This window comes from Cervus canadensis, chromosome 24 (genome assembly GCF_019320065.1).
Source record: "Cervus canadensis isolate Bull #8, Minnesota chromosome 24, ASM1932006v1, whole genome shotgun sequence".
Classification (NCBI taxonomy): domain Eukaryota; kingdom Metazoa; phylum Chordata; class Mammalia; order Artiodactyla; family Cervidae; genus Cervus; species Cervus canadensis.
Genome location: NC_057409.1, coordinates 45,755,515 through 45,776,229, shown reverse-complemented (window position 1 = coordinate 45,776,229; position 20,715 = coordinate 45,755,515). Strand labels below are relative to the sequence as shown.

General features: G+C 39.8%; 1 long non-coding RNA gene across 1 annotated transcript; it reads left to right on the top strand.

Moving 5' to 3' along the window:
* The first annotated feature begins 2,866 nt into the window (after positions 1–2,866).
* On the top strand, positions 2,867–20,367 carry LOC122426857. The gene is made up of 3 exons (XR_006265250.1): positions 2,867–3,254; positions 12,737–12,805; positions 17,928–20,367. It is a non-coding gene; the product is annotated as an uncharacterized LOC122426857 (long non-coding RNA).
* Positions 20,368–20,715: the final 348 nt, after the last annotated feature.

Genomic DNA, 20,715 nt, shown 5'->3' with positions numbered 1-20,715 from the left:
ACTCCCATATTCTTGCCTGGGAAAATCCCATGGACAGAGGAGCCTGGCGAGCTACAGTCCATAGGGTCACAAAGAGTTGGACATGACTGAAACAACTTAGTCCAAATATCCGATGTCATTTCTATAAGCAATTTATAACATGGGCTAATAACCCAATATGCATGTGTAATCAGTCATTCAGTTGGGTCTGATTCTTTGCAACCCCATGGACTATAACCCGCCAGAGGTACACATAAAAACTTAAGATCTATGGTGTGGACTTGGCAAGGTTTTCCCTATATCTCTTCTGTGATGTTCATATAAATGAGGATTTCCTGATTTGTATCCCAAATTTTTTATGTTGCTATTACCTAAAGCTATGAAATAATTTTTTTTTAAAAGAGACAGATTAATATTGATAACAAAATATCAAGCTGTTTCATGGAGGTACAGTGCTGGTGACTAAACATGTTTCCCGTGAAAGCCTGTCATTGACAAATCAGGGAAGTATGGATTCCACCAGGGATAACAGAATACTGTTATTAGCAAGAAGTAATTAGGGTCAAAGATTTTAGATGGTCATTTAATACAGCACTTTTCATAAAAGCAAAATTGTCAACCATGAATCTAATTTAAGGAGACATGCCATTACAGACGTTTTCTTTTACTGTGGTTTATTTCTAGCATGATACTGAATCCTTTTGGATTAGGATCTGATATTTGTACTTGTGACTACAACATGCAGAGAATTTAAAAAAATCAATAAAATTCTATCTCAACGTTCTGACCAGTTAAACTTAATATATTACCCATATTAATATATTATATCATATTGATGGGAACTATCTCCTCATTCTTCCTGTATATGAGCCCATTTAGGAGAGAGCATGTGTGAGTGTTTGTGACATTGTCCATTACAGTCAAAGTAAAATTAATTTTGTTTGTTCAATTTATTTCTAGGTCTTTGGTGATTTTAGCTAAAGAGACATGAATGACTACATCTTACATTAAGCAATAATGGTGCATGGCATTGCTGAAATATTCAGGTTCTTGTCAGATTTCCTTTCACAGAATTTTGTCTGAGGTATTCCATAATTTCCCTAAGGTAAAACTTGCCATGTATTTACCCTTCTGATTATTATAATACTTCATATGGCCTCATATTTTAAATTCCAAGACTCAGATCTTTTTAGAATTGAGTGACACTTACTATCAAATCTTGCTACAAAAACTCTTTTAAAAAAATACTTCATCTAATGGTGATTATAATAATAGGTAACATTATTCCCTAAATTAATCAAAAAAGGCTAAAATTTAGGAACAAAAGCAACAGCAACAACAGAAAACCTTAACCAGTGAGGAATATTAAGACCTGAAATAACTGCATCTGCTATTTTGATGTATCAAACTGTTTTCTCTTCATGAAGGCATGAATATATTGAAATTTATTTAACACAATGGAAAAAAAAATCTGTTTGGCTTTAGTAAATACACTATATTCACAACCCAATCAAAGAAGACCTAAATAGACATTTCCCCAAAGAAGACATACAGATGGCTAATAGGCACATGAAAAGATAATCAACATTACTAGTTAGTAGGGAAAAGGAAGTCAAAACTACGATAAAGTACCACCTCACACAGGGCTGGATGGCCATCATTAAAAAGTCTCAAATAACAAATACTGGAGAGGGTGTGGAGGAAAGGGAAACCTCCCACACTGTTGGTGGGAATGTAAATTGGTTCAGCCTCTGTGGAAAACAGCATGAAGATTTCTTATAAAACTAAAAATAGACTTGCCATGTGATTCAGCAATCCCAGTCCTGGGCATATACCCAGAGAAAAAACTATAATTAAAAAAGATACATGCACCCCAATATTCATAGCAACACTGTTTGCAATAGCCAAGACACTGAAGGAAACTAAATGTCCATCAACAGATGAAAGGATATAAATATATACAATGGAACACTGCTCAGGGATAAAAAGAATGAAATAATGTTATTTGTAGGAACAGAGATGGACCTAGAGATTAGCAAACTAGGTGAAGTAAATCAGAGAAAGATAAATATCATATGATATCACTTATATGTGGAATAGAAAATACGACACAAATCAACTTATTTACCGAGCAGAAATAGACTCACAGACACAGAAAACAAATGTAGGGTTACCAAAGAGGGAAGGGGTGGGGGGAGGGATAAATTAGGAGTTTGGGATTAGCAGATACAAACTACTATATATGAAATAAACAACAAGGTCTTATTGTATAACACAAAGGAACTATATTCAATATCCTGTAATAAGCCATAGTGGAAACGAATTTTTTAAAAAAGGGTATGTATATATATGTGTGTGTGTATATATGTATATATATATAACTGAATCACTTGCTATATACCTTAAACTAATACAGCATTGTACATCAACTATTGTTCAAATAAAAACCAACACACAATGAAACCTAGTTGTGAACAACATGTAAATGAGAGCACGGCTGACAAAAAAACCACACTACATTCAAATAAACATTCTCTTTCTATGATAGAAAATGACATTGTCTTAACTCCATAATGGATGCCAAATTAAAATATTGTATATACTCTATACGCAATTATTCTCAGGTACAACCAATTTTTATTTTTACTTTTTAGAAAGAATATGTCTCATGTCTGAAATATTGAATAAAACCATCTCCAGGGGGAAAAAGAATGTGTTTTTGGAGCATTTAAGTTTGGTAGGAGAGCTGGAGAAATGTCTAGAATCTGCTCAATAGTGGCACACCCAAAAAGAGGAATCTTAGTTTTGACTAAGCCCTTATTATGAAAAAAAGAAAAACCAAAAACCCCAGACATATGTAAGGAGAGAAACAAGCTAGAAACATGTGAATATAACTGAAAAGCTTTCCCTGTGTGTCTGGCCCCTGGCCCTGCAACCCCCGAGGCCGCTCGAGAGGATGCAGAGAAGCCTCCCAAGGACAGCGCGTGGGGCCCCGTTTCTCCCGAACTTCGGCAGGTCGTGTTTTCCCTGGAAACCGGGGCCCAACTCTCAGCTGGCTCCTCTGAGGATCCCATGCCCTAAGTTTTCTCTGCAATGCTAGAAGCTGGCCTGGATTTCCAACATTTCAGCATTCCTAATTAAAGGAGGATTGTCTTTATCGGGCTGGCAGATGGTGTTCGGCAGTCTGCTAAAACAGAAACGTGTTTGTGAGGCCTTCTCTGTCGAGTTTCATCAGAAGTAAATGTAGCAGGCGTACCTTGCCTGTTAGTAACTGGGTGAGTAGACGGATCCTGAAAGAGGGAGAGAGGGAAAGAGAGAGAGAAAGGGAGCGGAACAAGGTGCAGACAGAGAGGGAGGCGGGGATAAACATAGGACTGATATGACAACTTCAAGGTCTTTCCAGCTTGAGGCCCTCTTACAGTTCCCTGCAGGAGCCAGTTGAAGGTAGGAGCTAATATCAGAGACCTGAAGTCCAACAGACTTTACCTTGAATCCTTGGTCAGCCACTTACAGAAGGGCAAGGTCTTTAACTTCCCCACATGTCCGTTTTCTGATGCATACAATGGGGACAGCCCAACTCCCCCAGAGGGATGTGGTCAGGACCACCCGAGGTATTGTATGTGAGCAGGTTATTTTACAACTAATGTTGACACTATGAAAAATTTTATACTGTTAAATGTAAGTGAATTGAGTTTACCTCTATCTCAGATATTGGGGATGTAAATTAACTCATTTTTATAGAGTGTTGGCCCAAGTATTGATTTTGCTAGAAACAGAGATGTAGCTTACCAGAATGTGCTGTTAACACAGCATAAAAATACTGGATTGATTGGTTTCTATCTGGGGTATAGCCTTAATTTTTTCCCTTGCAGTTTTATTGAAATAAAATTGACTACAGTATTATATAAGGTTATAGTATACAGAATAATGATTTGATTTACCTACATGAGATGTGATTACAAGTTTAGTGAACATTTATCATCTCACAGAAATATAAAATTAAATAGAAAAACTTTTTCTTGTGATGAGAACTCTTAGAATTTTCTCGTAACAACTTTCACATATAACATCCTGCAGTGTTAATTATATTTATCATGTTGTACATTACATTCCTAGTACTCATTTATCTTATAACTGAAAGTTTATGCCTTTTGACCCCCTCCACCTTCCTCCTTTGGTAACCAAAAATCGGATCTCTTTTTCTACAAGTCTTTGGTTTGAAGTATGATTAACCTACACCACCATTGTTCATGCCTGATAAGCAACATAGTGATTTGATATTTCTATATACTTCAAATCAATCACCACAGTAAGTCTAGCTACAGCGTCACCATAAAAAGATTTTGCAGAGTTATTGACTGTATCCCCCATGCTCTATGTTTCATACCCATGACTCATTTCTTTTGCAACTGGAAATCTGTACCTCTTAATTTCCCTCACATTATTTCTTTCCTCCTCCCACCTCCCTCCTCTCTGGCAACCACCTGATTCTGTCTTCTTCCGTATAAACTTACTTTTGGACCTAGCAGCCAGATGTTCTGTTTTCAAGAAAATTCACTCTGTTCTTAAAAGATCGGTTTCAAGTCTAAGTTCTCTAGCAGTCTATCTTCTTTCTGGCTTTAGTGCACCTTGATAGACCAAGGAAACATTCTAGGAAAAAAGAAGCTATAAAATGTTGAGGCCACAGACTGGCAGTTAGCCCAAGGGTGAGATGATGGTGTTCTTCTTCAGCCCCACTCCTGACATCTTTTCTGTGCCTCTCTTTGGAATTAAAATCAAGTTCTCAACCATCACGTCATTCCCAAACTGTCAGCTATGGTGGAACTGAAAAACTAGGTCTTTGTTTTTCAATAGTATCGTTTTGAAGAGCCAAAGACTTCAGGAGGCAACGGAGGTCATCTTCATTGGCAGCAAACCTAGATTAGACGACTATAGTAGAATAGTAGACTATGGTAGAATTGAGGGTCCTAAAAAGGCAGTTCCTCAAGGTATGTGACTGTTACTACTATGGTAATCCACCTAAGGATGGCAATACTGGTGCAAATGGAAAGCCCGAGAAGTCTCAGGGGCACTGAAAGATATAAAAGAAATAGGGGACCAAATCCCTCTTCTTGCCTGACCTTCTAGCTCTTATACACATAGAAGAAAAGTAACTAATGGTGATGCACCTAAGGATGGCAATACTGGTGCAAATGGAAAGCCTGAGAGGTCTCAGGGGCACTGAAAGATATAAAAGAAATAGGGGACCAAATCCCTCTTCTTGCCTGACCTTCTAGATCTTATACACATAGAAGGAAAGTAACTAATGGTAATGCACCTAAGGATGGCAATACTGGTGCAAATGGAAAGCCTGGGAGGTCTCAGGGGCACTGAAAGATATAAAAGAAATAGGGGACCAAATCCCTCTTCTTGCCTGACCTTCTAGCTCTTATACACATAGAAGAAAAGTAACTAAACTCATTTCTTAAGAAAGGCATTATTAGCAGCAAGTGTTGACAAGGATACAGAGCTATAGGAACTCTCATATAGAGGTAGTAGAGACATAAATTGTCACAGTCACTTGGAAGATTGTTGGGCATTTTCTGCTAAAACTAGACTACACATACCTTATGACCCAACAATTCTGCTCCAACAGTAAGGCAGACATGCTGCTCTTGCTGTTTAGTTGCTAACTCATGTCCAGCTCTTTGCAACCCCATGGGCTGTAGCCCTGCCAGGCTCCTCTGTCCATGGGATTTTTCAGGAAAGAATACTGGAGTGGATTGCTATTTCCTTCTCCAGGGGATCTTCCCCACCCAGGGACTGAAACCACAAATCCTGCCTTGGTGGGTGGATTCTTTACCACTGAGCCACCTGGGAAGCCCTAAGGTACACATCTGCCCACCAGAAACACATAAAGGAAAGTTTCCTTCATGCATAACAGATAAAAAAGGAAAGTAACTTAGATGTCCATCAACAGTAGAATGAATAAATTGTGGTATTCATAAAATGAAATACTGCATGCCCCCAAAAGTATTGCTATACACAACACGACAAATGAATTTCATGAACATAACTGAGGGGAAGAAGTCAGAAACCAGACGGCACACACATCATCTGACTCATCTTCCCTGAAGTTCAAAACCAGGCAAGGCTAATTTATGGTGCCAGAAGCCAGACACCAGAAGGGTGGCCCCTCTTAGTATAATAACGACCAGAAAGGGACACAAGGCAGATGAGGGGGTGATATTTTGTTTCTTGACCTGGGTATTTGATCACATAGGTCATGCAGGGTTACCCTATGTGAAAATGCATCAAGTGTACACTTATTTTTGTGTACATTTATGTTATTTTTGGGGCTTCCTTGGTGGCTCAGATGGTAAAGAATCTGCTTCCAATGCGGAAGACCTGGGTTCGATCCCTGGGTTGGGAAGATCACCTGGAGAAGGGCATGACAACCCACTCCAGTATTCTTCCTCTGAAGAATCCCCATGTTCTGAGGACCCTGTTGGGCTACAGTCCTTGGGGTCACAAAGTCAGATACGACTGAGCAGCTAAGCACACATACACACATGTTATATTTCAATAAAATTTATGTAACAAAACAAAACAGTCTCTTGTACAAAAAAAGTGGAATACAGTTTGGAGAGATGCTTTGCTAATTCTTCTGGTTTTCTGAGTAAGAACATGAGAAGTATGGTCAACAGTCCATCAAAAGATTTGAATCAATTGTCGTTCCTCTCTTGACCTCACTTTCCTCTTCTGAAAGAGAGAGGATATCACCAGAGGTCCCTAAGATTTCTCTTGGCTCTAACAAAAGCAGTGACCTTTGAGCCAGTGTACTTCCCACCAGACCTATTGCCTGTCTAGACAGGATAAGAGGCAGAACCCAGTTTCTAAAGTGTTCCCAAAGGTGAAGTTTGCCTCTTCCTCAAATAGATTCTTAGGCAGTTTGATGGAAAATTACACTAGAACAAATCTGTAGAAAAAGATGTTTTATTGCCCCCACCCGGGTAGCTTGTATTCTGTCAGTATTGGGTTTCATTAAGAAATAATACTCTAAAAAGAGTTTATACTTAATCCTAATAGAAGTGAAAGTGTTAGTTGCTCAGTTATGTTTGCCTCTTTGCAACTCCATGGACTGTAGCCTGCCATGGTCCTCTGTCTGTGGGGATTCTCCAAACAAGAATACTGGAGTGGGTTGCCATTCCCTTCACCAGGGCATCTTCCTGACCCAGGGATCGAACCCGGGTCTCTTGCATTGCAGGCAGATTCTTTATAGTCTGAGCCACCAGGGAAGCCCTAATAGAAGTGAGAAGGGTTAAAGCAAGAATTAGAGTTGGGTGGCTATCATGGTAAAGTATTTGCCTGCCAATGCAGGAGACACAAGGGATGCGGGTTCAACTCCTGGGTCAAGAAGATCCTCTGGAGAAGGCAATGGCAGCCCACTCCAGTATTCTTGGCTGGAAAATTCCATGACAGAGGAGCCTGGCAGGCTCCAGTTCATGGGGTCACAAAGAGTCACAACTGAGCAAGTGAGCAATCAACCTTAAAGACCTTAGTAGGCTGTTCTGAGACGGGTTATGTTCTTGAAGCTGCCAAACACAGCATTTGAGTTTTGATTGCCTACTGCCTCTGACCTCCTAATAAACCGGGGTTATCAACCTTCCCTTGCCAACCAAATTCTAATGAGGAGGTCTGAACCTAAATTAAATGCAGATAGTTTCAATGAGGTTTCCTTTATTATGCTAACCATACCCTTCACTGGGCCAAAAGCTCCCCTAAGCTGAGATCCTTGCTTTGTGATGGCATTTCCCCAGCACCAGTGAGGGGAGAGGGGAGAGGCCCAGTTCATCTGATTCCTTCCCCCCCGGGGGCCCTCTTCTCCTACCTTGAGACAATCTAGAAAAGTTATTGAGATGGAAAATGTTTAGCTGAATTTTTTTTTTCTTTTTTTGCCTATCATTTCCGAGAATTTTCCAAAATAGCAAAGGGATGCTGACTTCCCACTAGGACTCAATAGACTGTAGCAAATCAAACAATTTTCCAAAAGGCATTTTCCTACCACTCCTCTGACCACATTTCCCACCCCACCAGAGAAGCACTGTGGTTGCAAGGGGAATTCTGTCTAAGATCCTCAGAGTGAAATAGGTGTATTTTCACATCGTGGAGAGAGAAATCTCAGTACTGAAGATTTTTGAGTAGGGTGGGAGTAGATGACAAAGAAAAGACGAGAGTGTAATCAGAAAAGAAAAAATTCACTTGCTTTCTGTAACTGGGCAGAGGTGGAGATGTCGGCGCCTTGAAGAGTGTGGAGAGTTGCTTCTTGAGCAACCCAGAGAACAGTTTCAGATTCTGCTCCCAGTGATCTGCGGGTCTCGTCTAATCAGGGAAACTTTATTTTTCATCATTCCTTGCTGAGCTGTGACACATGAAAATAATTACTGAGGTTAGGGATGGAAAATATTTATTAGGTCAGCTCGACCATCCTTTCCACTATGTAGGCCGGCTCCCTGCTGGGCCTGGAAGACAGAGCTATGACAGCAAGCTGGCATGTCCCTGTCTCCCAGCACCTGAAAAGCGGGTTATCTGTCCCTTCTTAATCTCTGCTGTGTCTATGAATGCCAAGGAGGAGAAAAAAGAAGATAGCAAGATGTTCTACAGCAACAGAAGGGCCTATCCAAGCCACTGACCAACTATTAACGCAGGGAGTTGTCAGTTTTTCTTCAAAAGGTTGAAATCCAACTCCTCCTTGAAGAGTCCATTGCTGTTTGTTCACAGTAGATGCACAGGCCACTGTGAAGGTTGGGACATTTTCTTCTCATGGGTCTCATCCTATGCTCAACGCTTCTCCCGGGTAAGGCCTGGCTCCTCAGAGCTGAAGCTCGGCAGATCTTTGCAAGGGGCCTGCATGCCCCACTGGCTGTTTCTGAGCCAAGGAAGAGAGGCTGGTCCCCTCTCAGCTGGCCTGGTCAAGGCACTCCCCCTGAGCCTTCTTCCTTTCTGCTGTTTTTCTTCTGCATGACTTCCAGCTTGCTGACGTGGAACCTGTCCTAAAGAGACCAGGGCTGGGCTCAGCAGCCTAAAGGTGGTCTCCTCAGAGCCATAGAGACAGGGCTACCACCGGTGCTAGGCCCCCCAAATAAACGGCCCTCCTCAACCCCCCACCAGCTGCAGTCTATGCGCCCTTGTTTCGTGCGGAAGTCAAGGGCTGGTTCTCTACAGGACTCAGTGCACAGAGGCACTTAACATGTGTAGAATAGCACTTTCTGCCACACCCCCGGCCCCCCACCACCAAGCGACCAGGTAGCGTGAAGGCCAAGGGGGCTTCCATCTCCTCACACACCAACAAACAGCTCAAGGGCCCCACACAGAACAGGTCTCAGGAAAGAGCCCGAAAGAATTGATTCAAATTCCTATTCACTTTCCTATTCAAGCCCCAGAACATCTAAGGGCCAAAATGGAGCAAAGCTCGCTATAAAATCAAGGAAGTGACTGAGGAAAAGGTTATAATGATTGAAGATATTCACACTGAGGGCCAGGGTTGCTTGTACAGGTGGTGTGGGTGGGAGTAAGCACACACGGAAAGACAAATGATCCATACAGTCTACTTGTCCACGCACAAGAAGGGCCTATACGGGATGTTTTTAAGGTAACTGAAAACCATCCACAGTTCTCCTGGGCAATTCCCTAGGTCTGTGGAGACGGAGATCTTTTCCTAGCACCAGATAGGGCCCTAGTATTAACACAAGCTGTTTACATCTTCCACGTCTGCCCGGCAGGAGCCGTGATAATTGAGCCCTCAGCTCTGCACTAAGACGCTGTGTTTTGTGGTGAGTAGGGTTTTACTGAACAGATTTTCTCACAGAACTTGGAGTATGCTGAATTTTAATCAAGTCATGTCACTGGCCTCCTCACTCACGCGTCCCACATTGACTGCCCAAACACAATTCACCCAAAAGCCTTCGAGTCCTGTCCGCACTTCAGCCTGGAATGCAGCGTCCTCAGAGGACGTCCTCCTTTGTCCTCAGAGGACGTTCTCCTGGCCAGAGAACTGAGCCAGGGGTGTTGAAGGCTGTGTCTACCTTTACTAGAAAGACTGATTGATTTACTTTTAGAAAGTGAGAGAGATCTTCTTTGCTATTAAAAAAGCAACTTATTTTTACTACACTAATTAGTTAAGATTGTTAATAGGTATTATGATCATGTAGACATTCTGAGAAAAGCATAAATATGAATAAGATGCCAAAAGTGATTGGATAATGTGTAATTAAAGGTAAAAAGTTTTAACAGTTTCTCAGATTCCAGAAATAATTTAAAATTTAATTGTATTTCAAGAGTCTTCAACTTTGTGTCAGAGTTGAATCGTATTTCTTTGGTTTTACCTTTAAAGTCTTTTATTTTTTTAATTTTCATTGCTCCATATACACTGTGGGGAATATGATATGGGACTTGCTAGCTTCATTTCAGTATATTTTTCTTATTCATTTTAATATCCATAAACACTTCAATTTTCTTCCCTATTCCACTGGAAAAAAATTCATGCTTTTTACTTTTTGGAAAATAAATTAACCAAAATGTAATATAATATTTAAGTGAAGAGTGCCAGTGACATTCAATGGTCCACGTGGCATTACATTATGTTTTCTGTTTTATTCTATGCATCTTTCTAATACAGGCTAACGCTGATGTTCATGTAAATTGCTCTGATTTTATAGAAGAGAAGGCTGCATTCTTTTTGAAACCCAGGGCTTTCGTGCAGTAATAGAAAAAAAAGACAGAAACAAAACAATGGGCACTGGCAATCAAACTATCATTATAGGTACATTATGTGCAGGGTGCTAAATTGGTCGAAGTCCTTTATTTTTAATTTCTGCTCATCTGTTCACCATTATTAAGCGAGCTTACACACCAGAGGAGATTTAAGAGTGACAGAGGGTAATTATACACTTTAAAAAAAGATATTTTTCATCACAGGGTTAGAACCACACTGAGAGAGAAAGCTCCTTCAGAATTTCACACAGAGCCCCAATGTACTTTTATTTTTGGACAGGTACATAATTTTCACTTTATATTCTAGGTTGAATTCCACATACTGCTAGTCCTATTAGATTTTTATAGTATGGCTATATATTATTTTATATTTGTTTTTAAAAGACATTTTAAAATAAATAATTGTTTATTTGCACTCTATATTTAAAAATAATTCACAGTGCAGTTAATGAATTTTCAGTTTTCCACTTATGGTTAGTGTCATTGGGATGAAAATGTGAGCATTTGAAACATGATTGGAGACTTTGGTTAACTTGAATGATTAAGGGCACAAAGTCATAGGAACTATATAAAATTTTTTAGTGACTTCATGATGTATAACTGACACAATAAACAGCGTTTATTTAAACTCCACATGTGTATAAATTTGGGTATATATATTTGATAAATAAATGATATATGCATAAATATATCATAGTGAAACCATCACCACAATCACAATCAAAATAGTAAATGTAGTTATAACTCCCCAATTTTTCTTCTGCTCCTTTCTTGGAATCCCTCTTTTGCATCCCTCCCTACACTCTGCTGAGGTAACAACTTATCAGTTGTCACTATAGATTAGTTTGCATTTTTCCACAGTTTATTTAGATGGAATCAAATCACACATTATGTACTCTTTTTCTGGCTTCAAACATTCAGCATAGTTATTCTGAGATACATCCATGTTGTTTCATGTATTAATAGCTCATCCCTTTTTATTGTTGTTCCATTGTATGTATATCACAGTAAGTATGTCTATTCACCTCTTACTGGACATATGGATTATTTCCAGTTTTGGGTTATTACAAATAAAGCTGCTTGAGACAGCCATGTACAAATCACTATATGGATATATGCTTTATTTTCTTTGGGGTAAATAGTTAGGAATGTCATAGATGATTCATATGGTATGTGGCTGCTTAAATTTTAAGAAATCGGCCAGCCGTTTTCCAAATAGTTGTACTATCTTATGTTGCTACCACGGTCCATGAGAGTTCAAGTTGTTCCTCATTCTCAACACTTGGTAAGGTTAGTCTTCTAAATTTTAGACATTATATTGGTGTATGGTGATATCTCACTCTGGTTTTAATTTGCATTTCCTTAATGGCTAATGATGTTGAGTGTCTTCTCACATGATTATTTGCCATCCATATGTTTTCTTTGATGACTGGCTGATTGATACTTTTGTCCATTTTTAAAAATAAGGTTGCTTGTTCTCTTACTATTAAGCTTTGAGAATGTTTTTCATTAAATAATCTGGATACAAGTCCTTTGTCAGATGTATCCTTTACAAATATTTTCCGAGGTTTGTTTTTTCGTTCTTTTAATAGTGTCATTCAAAAAGAACTTCTTTGGCTTCTCAGTGGCTCAGTGGTAAAGAATCCGCCTGCCAAGGCAAGAGACATGGGTTCGATCCCTGGTCCGGGAAGATCCCACATGCTGTGGAGCAACTGAGCCCGTGCCCCACTATTGAGCCTGCGTTCTAGGTCCCGGGAGCTGCAACTACTTGTGCCTGCAACCTTAGAGCCTGTGCTCTTCAACAAGAGAAGCCACTGAAATAAGGAGCCCTTGCAACCCAACTAGAGCAGAGATCCTGCTCATTGCAACTAGAGAAAAGCCTACCCAGCAACAAATACTCAGCACAGCCAAAAATAAACAAATAAATAAAATTACAAGATGAAGGTCTTGATTTTGATGAAGCACTTTTATCTTTTTTTGATGAAGTCTTTTATTTCTTCTGTAGATCATACTTTGGGTGTTATACCTAAGAAATCTTTGACTAATTCATGGACAAAGGTGAAAACTTTTCAAGGTAAAAATTCAAAAAAATGTGTTAATGATACTTTTCTAGAATTTTTTTTATAATTTTATGTTTTACATTTAGTGGTCTGAGGTCCATCTTCAATTAATTTTTGTATATATTATGAGTTTGGATGGAAATTCATTATTTCGCATATAAATTTTCAATCGTTTCAGCCTGATTGCTGAAAAAACTCCATGTTCCCTGATGAATGCATTCAGTTCAGTTCAGTTCAGGCGCTCAGTCATGTCCGACTCCTTGTGACCCCGTGAATCGCAGCACACCAAGCCTCCCTGTCCATCACCAACTCCTGGAGTTTACTCAAACCCATGTCCATTGAGTCGGTGATACCATCCAACCATCTCATCCTCTGTCGTCCCCTTCTCCTCCTGCCCTCAATCCCTCCCAGCATCAGGGTCTTTTCCAATGAGTCAGCTCTTCCCACCAGGTGGCCAAAGTATTGGAGTTTCAGCTTCAACATCAGTCCTTCCAATGAACACCCAGGACTGATCTCCTTTAGGATGGACTGTTTGGATCTCCTTGCAGTCCAAGGGACTCTCAAGAGTCTTCTTCAACACCACAGTTCAAAAGCATCAATTCTTTAGCACTCAGCTTTCTTCACTGTCCAACTCTCACATCCACACATGACCACTGGAAAAACCATAGCTTTGACTAGATCGACCTTTGTTGGCAAAGCAATGTCTCTGCTTTTTAATATGCTCTCTAGGTTGGTCATAACTTTCCTTCCAAGGAGTAAGCATCTTTTAATTTTATGGTTGCAGTCACGATCTGTAGTGATTTTGGAGGCCCCAAAATAAAGTCAGCCACTGTTTCCACTGTTTCCCCATCTGTTTGCCATGAAGTGATGGGACCAGATGCCATGATCTTAGTTTTCTGAATGTTGAGCTTTAAGCCAACTTTTTCACTCTCCTCTTTCACTTTCATCAAGAGGTTCTTTACTTCTTCTTCACTTTCTGCCATAAGGGTGGTGTCACCTGCACATCTGAGGTTATTGATATTTCTCCTAGCAATCTTGATTCCAGCTTGTGTTTCCTCCAGCCCAGCGCTTCTCATGTTGTACTCTGCAACATCTTTCAGGACTTGAAATAGCTCAACTGGAATTCCATCATCTCCACTAGCTTTGTTTGTAGTGATGCTTCCTAAGGTCCACTTGACTTCACATTCCAGGATGTCTGGCTCTAGGTGAGTGTGAGTGATCATACCATCATGATTATCTGGGTGGTGAAGATCTTTTTTGTACAGTTCTTCTGTGTATTCTTGCCACCTCTTCTCAATATCGTCTGCTTCTGTCAAGTCCATACCATTTCTGTCCTTTATTGAGCCCATCTTTGCATGAAATGCTCCCTTGGTAGCTCTAATTTGCATTGTGGTTTAAAAAAATTAATTGCTCATGCATGTGTGCACCTATTCCTGAGCTCGCCCTTCTGTTCTAATCATCTGTTTATCTTTACAGCAACACTGAGTCTTTGACCCCATGAATATGGTTTGTCTCTTCATTTATGTAGATCATCTTTAATTTCATTCAGCAATGCTGTGCAGTTTTACTCTGCAGGTCTTTCAAATCTGTTGTCAAATTAATTTTTTCTAAGTATTTCATGTTTTGGATATTACTGTAAGTAGTATTGCTATTTAGTTTCAAGTTCTGTTTGGTTGTTGCTAATATATAGAAATGCAATTTATTTTAACCAACCACCTTACTGAATTTGCTTATCTAACTCAGCAGTGCCCACAGGATTGAAAAAGGTCAGTTTTCATTCCAATCCCAAAGAACGGCAATGCCAAAGAATGTTCAAACTACTGCACAATTGCACTCATCTCACAAGCTAGCAAAGTAATGCTCAAAATCCTCCAAGCCAGGCTTCAACAGCACAGGAACCATACACTTCCAAATGTTCAAGCTGGGTTTAGAAAAGGCAGAGGAACCAGAGATCAAATTGCTAACATCCATTGGATCATCAAAAAAGCAAGAGAATTCCAGAAAAAAAGTCTACTTCTGCTTCATTGACTATGCTAAAGCTTTTGACAGTGTGGATCACAACAAACTGTGGAAAATTCTTAAAGAGATGGGAATACCATACCACCTTACCTGCCTCCTGAGAAAACTGTACGCAGGTCAAGAAGCAACAGTTAGAATCAGACATGGAACTGATTCCAGATTGGGAAAGAAATACGTCAAGGCTCTATATTGTCACCTTGGTTATTTAACTTATATGCAGAGTACATCATACGAAATGCCGGGCTGGATGAAGCACAAGCTGGAATCAGGATTGCTCGAAGAAATGTCAATAACCTCAGATACGCAGATGACACCACCTCTGTGGCAAAAAGGGAAGAGAAACTAAACAGTCTCCTGATGAAAGTGAAACAGAAGAGTGAAAAAGTTGGCTTAAAGCTCAGCATTCAAAGAACTAAGATCACGGCATCGAGTCCCATTACTTCATGGCAAATAGATGGGGAAACAATGGAACAGTGAGAGACTTTATTTTCTTGGGCTCCAAAAATCACTGCAGATGGTGACAGCCGCCATGAAATTAAAAGATGCTTGCTTCTTGGAAGAAAAGCTATGACCAACCTAGACAGCATATTGAAAAGCAGAGACATTGCTTTGCCAACAAAGGTCCATCTAGTCAAAGCTGTGGTTTTTCCAGTAGTCATATATGGATGTGAGAATTAAACTATAAAGAAAGCTGAGAGCCAGAGAATTGTTGCTTTTGAACCGTGGTGTTGGAGAAGACTCTTGAGAGTCTCTTGGACTGCAAGATCAAGAGATCAAACCAGTCAATTCTAAAAGAAATCAGTCTTGAACATTCATTGGAAGAACTGATGCTGAAGCAGAATCTCTAATACTTTGGCCACCTGATGTGAAGAGCTGACACATTGGAAAAGACCCTGATGCTGGAAAGGATTGAGGGCAGGAGAACAGGATGACAGATGACGAGATGGTTGGATGGCATCATGGACTCGATGGACGTGAGTTTGAGCAAGCTCCAAGAGTTGGTGATGGACAGGGAGCCCTGCTGTGTGCTTCAGTCCATGGTGTTGCAAATAGCTGGACACTGGCAGAGCGACTGAACTGAACTGAACTGAATGTAGATTCATCAGTTATAACAAATACACCTCTCTGGTGGAGAAGGTTGATAATGGTCAAGCTTTGCATGTTTGGGAGTAGGGAGTTTAGGGCTTTCTCTGTATCTTCCACTCAGTTTTGCTGTGTACCTAAAACTGCTCTAAAATATACACTCTGTTCTTTAAAAACAGTTCCAGAGGTGGATAGTTATGCAACAGTGTGAATGTACTTCATACCACTTAACTGCAAATGTACTTAAAAATGGTTAAAATGCTAAATTTTATGTTACATATAGTTTACCACAATAAAAAATTATTATAAGGTGTTTTATGCATATAAAAGAATATACCATATATTATGTAGAAATAAAAACCAATACCCATATACTCATCACTAGATTAGGAAAGAAATCTTTATATATAAGTCTTGGGCTCCCCTCTGAATGATACCATCTTCCTCCCAAGGATAACCACTCTTTTGATTTTGTGTTTACCATTCTTATGCTTTTTAATCTTGATATCCTTAGATAATATACTGATTATTGTATGTTTCTAAACTTTAAATTTGGTATTCTTGAAGTACTCCTTACTCAAAGCTATGATTATTAGATTTATCCACAGTGATACAATGTATGGAGGTGTAGTTCATTCATTTTCATTATCCTCATAATGCATTAAGCAAACATATAACATTTTACTTACCAAAAATAAAGCTGTTACTTTAAATGATGTGATGTTATTTTGTTAAAATGCACTATCTTGAAATTTATGCCTTGGTTAACTCTCAAATGGTTTAGAATGCAGTAATCTATAAGGAGAAATATCAATAACCTCAGATATGCAGATGACACCACCCTTATTGAAGAAAGTGAAGAGGAACTAAAAAGCCTCTTGATGAAAGTGAAAGAGGAGAGTGAAAAACTTGGTTTAAAGCTCAACATTCAGAAAACTAAGATCATGGCATCTGGTCCCATCACTTCATGGCAAATAGATGGGGAAACAGTGGAAACAGTGGCTGACTTTATTTTTTTGGGCTCCAAAATCACTGCAGATGGTGATTGCAGCCATGAAATTAAAAGATGCTTACTCCTTGGAAGGAAAGTTATGACCAACCTAGAGAGCATATTAAAAAGCAGAGACATTACTTTGCCAACAAAGGTCCATCTAGTCAAAGCTATGGTTTTTCCAGTGGTCATGTGTGGATGTGAGAGTTGGACTGTGAGGAAAGCTGAGTGCTAAAGAATTGATGCTTTTGAACTGTGGTGTTGAAGAAGACTCTTGAGAGTCCCTTGGACTGCAAGGAGATCCAAACAGTCCATCCTAAAGGAGATCAGTCCTGGGTGTTCATTGGAAGGACTGATGTTGAAGCTGAAACTCCAATATTTAGGCCACCTGATGGGAAGAACTGACTCCTTGGAAAAGACCCTGATGCTGGGAGGGATTGAGGGCAGGAGGAGAAGGGGACGACAGAGGATGAGATGGCTGGATGGCATCACCAACTCGATGGGCATGAGTTTGAGTAAACTCCGGGAGTTGGTGATGGACAGGGAGGCCTGGCGTGCTGCGATTCATGGGGTCGCAAAGAGTTGGACATGACTGAGCGCCTGAACTGAACTGAATAGAACTGAATCTATAGGATCTGTAGAATTTTTCAATAAAAAAATTTAGTTTAAAGTAAAAACTAGTGTTGAACTCCTGAAGCATTTATTGTATGTGGTACACTCTTTAAGTAATTGTACAGTGAATGTATTTTTTTTAACTTTTTTTTGGGGGGGGGGGTAACTCTTTATTTTAATATAATTATAAACTTATAGAAAGCAGAACAGTACAAGGGATTTCTGTAACCTATCCAGATTTGTAAAATGTTTGCTTTATTTTTTTTACAATTTCTTCTTCTCCCCTCACCCCAACTCCATAAGCATACATACATATATGTTGTGTTTGTATTGTTTTTCAATTACAGAATTTATTTAGTATTTCTGCCCCAATTAAATGATACGTCTTTCGGCAGGAATCACATTTAACCTAGCTTTTGTGTTTCTCTCAGCACCCAGAACAATTCATGGCTACCAGGACACAGAACCTCAACAGCAGATAACTCAATAAAGACAGTCCCTGGTTGAGATGGAATGACTGAATAAGCTAATTCCTTTTCTCAGCGCCCTTCAACATTGCTGATTTCAGGGTTGGACTTCGGAGAGTGATGAGAAGAAAATAAAAATCTTCTTTACCTTTTCCACATCAAAGTCTTTTGTCTCCATGCATAAAAAGTAGCCAGGGGAAAATGAGTGGGAGCAGCTGAAAAGTCAGAGATGGGGACAAGTGAAGTGGGCTTTAGGAACCCCTGCCACTGACTGACTGCTCTTGAGATTCAGATCACATGTAGAGAACCAGGTATCACATGTGAACACTAGTGTGGCATTGGCAAGATTAGATCACTGTTGTTAGTCTATGTCTATTGAATTGATACTCATGCTTGAAAAGTAACAGTTAAGAATTGCTGGCATCTGAAAACTTCTTTTCTTGGATACTGAATAGGAGTCTAGAAGACTGAAGAGGCAGGACATCTTACGTCTGTGCCACACTAAGTCACTTCAGTCCTGTCTGACTCTTCGTGACGCTATGGACCAGTAGCCCGCCACTCCCCTTGATCCATGGAATTTTCCAGGCAGGAATACTGAAGTGGGTTGCCATGTGTTCCTCCAGGGGGTCTTCCCACCCCAGGCAGACCCAGGGATGGAACCAGTCTTGTGTCTACTGCACCGGCACCTGGGAAGTTCCACCACCAGTTCCACCTGGGAAGCCCATATCCTACGTAAAGCACAGTCCTGCTTGTACGGGATTACATTTCTTCTGTTCTTCTGTTCTTATTGAAAGGGAAAGTGTCAGTCCCTCAGCCACATCCAGCTCTTTGCAACCCCATGGACTGTAGCCCACCAGGCTCCTCTGTCAGTGAGATTCTCCAGGCAAGCACATGGAGTGGGTTGCCGTTTCCTTCTCTGGGGAATCTTCCTGACCCAGGGATCCAACCTCCGTCTCCTGAAACTCCTGCATTGCAAGTGGATTCTTCACTGCTGAGCCACGCCCGTAGGTGGTGGTGGGTGGGGGGCGGGGGGTACAATTATAATAATAGGCATGGTTTATTCTTTTACAATTCAAAAGATTTTTCAGTCCTAGCAATGACAAAAAGTCATTTTAGTATGTAGAAATTCACACTAAATTTATCCTAGCTATAGGATACTGGATGAAATCTTGGGGCAATCTGCTTTGTATTATAATACTTCCTTGTATTTGTACAATATTATTTCCTTAAAATATGTGATTACAAAGCATAATACATATAAAATATATAATATATATGAATGGCTAAAATAATAATAAAAACATCTCCTGCACCCACTATTAATACTTTGAAATCCTATGTAGCTTTCCCAAATTATATTCCCCTTTCTTTCTCCTGAATTTTGTGTATAGGGTTCCCTCAAGTCTCAGCATATAGGAATGTTCCTAAATGTTATCCTTTTTGGCTTGTGTGGTTTTGAACTTTTTATAAATTGAATCATTATGTCCTTTAACTGTATGTTAAGTTGTGATGTTTGGCTCTGCTGATACGCTGTCATGTCCCTTATCCACAGGATATACTTCCAAGGCTCTCAGTGAAAGCCTTTAAACCTCAGATAGGACTCCACCTGATATTTACTATATTTTTCCTAATATACATACTCGTGCTAAAGTTTAATTTCTAAAATTCGGTACAGTAAGAGAGTAACAATAACTGGTAATAAAATAGTACAATTATAACAATATATTTTCATAAGAGTTATATGAATGTGGTCTCTCTCAGAATATCTTATTGTACAAGTTTAATGTCTTTTCCATGTCAACTAAGCCCTGATTATGCACTGTGGCTGTAACTTTTGCAGTCTGAGGTGCGACAGCAGACAGCAAAACTAGCAATTCCTTTTTCCTTCTTCACAATTTCATGGCTGGAAGATTTGTTCTCACCATAGATCTCAGCAACCTCTGTGTACGATGGTTTTTCTTTCCTTATTAAGTGGAGTACTTTCACCTTTTCAGTTGATGATGTCTCTTTGGCTCTCAGAATTGCCTGCGTCACAACTCTTGTGCTTTGGGGCCATTATTGTTAAGGTGAAATAAAGGTGACTTGAACAGAAGCACTGTAATGCCTTGGTGGTCATCTGGATCTCAGAGCCCAGACAGATGGCTGCTAAGTGACGAACAGGAGGGACCGACGGGAAGATTCTCCACCAAGGCAGGACCTTGGGAGATTTCACTGCCACTCAGAGCAGGGTGCAACTTAAAACTTGTGAATTTTTAGTTTACCCCTGGAAGTTTCCACTTACTATTTTTGAACTGAGGAAAGCAGAATGGCAGATGAAAAGGGGACAACTATAGTTAACTGCGGTTCATTCATTTTTCACTACTATTCATTTTGCACTTCATTATTATATATATCACAAGAGGCAGTTTGGAAATAAAGTCACATTTGAAAAATTTTTTTATTTTATTAATGCTTCTTTATTGTGCTCAAGTTAGAATGCTTCAAATCCCCCAACCATTTCCTTCTTGAAAAACAGTACAGGGTTTGTGGTAAAGAGCCACTTCCAAGGTTGTACCAGAGTGACTTTGGACTGGTAACCTCTCTGAGCCTCAGCATCCTCACCTGTATCATGAGGATAAAAATAGTATCTGTCTCATAGAGAAGTTACAATAATTAAATGGGCAAATACATGTAAAGTATTTGGAACAGGGCTGGTTCATATTTAAGTGCTCAGTAAATATTATCCACCATAGGAGGGAGAGATTTGGAACAA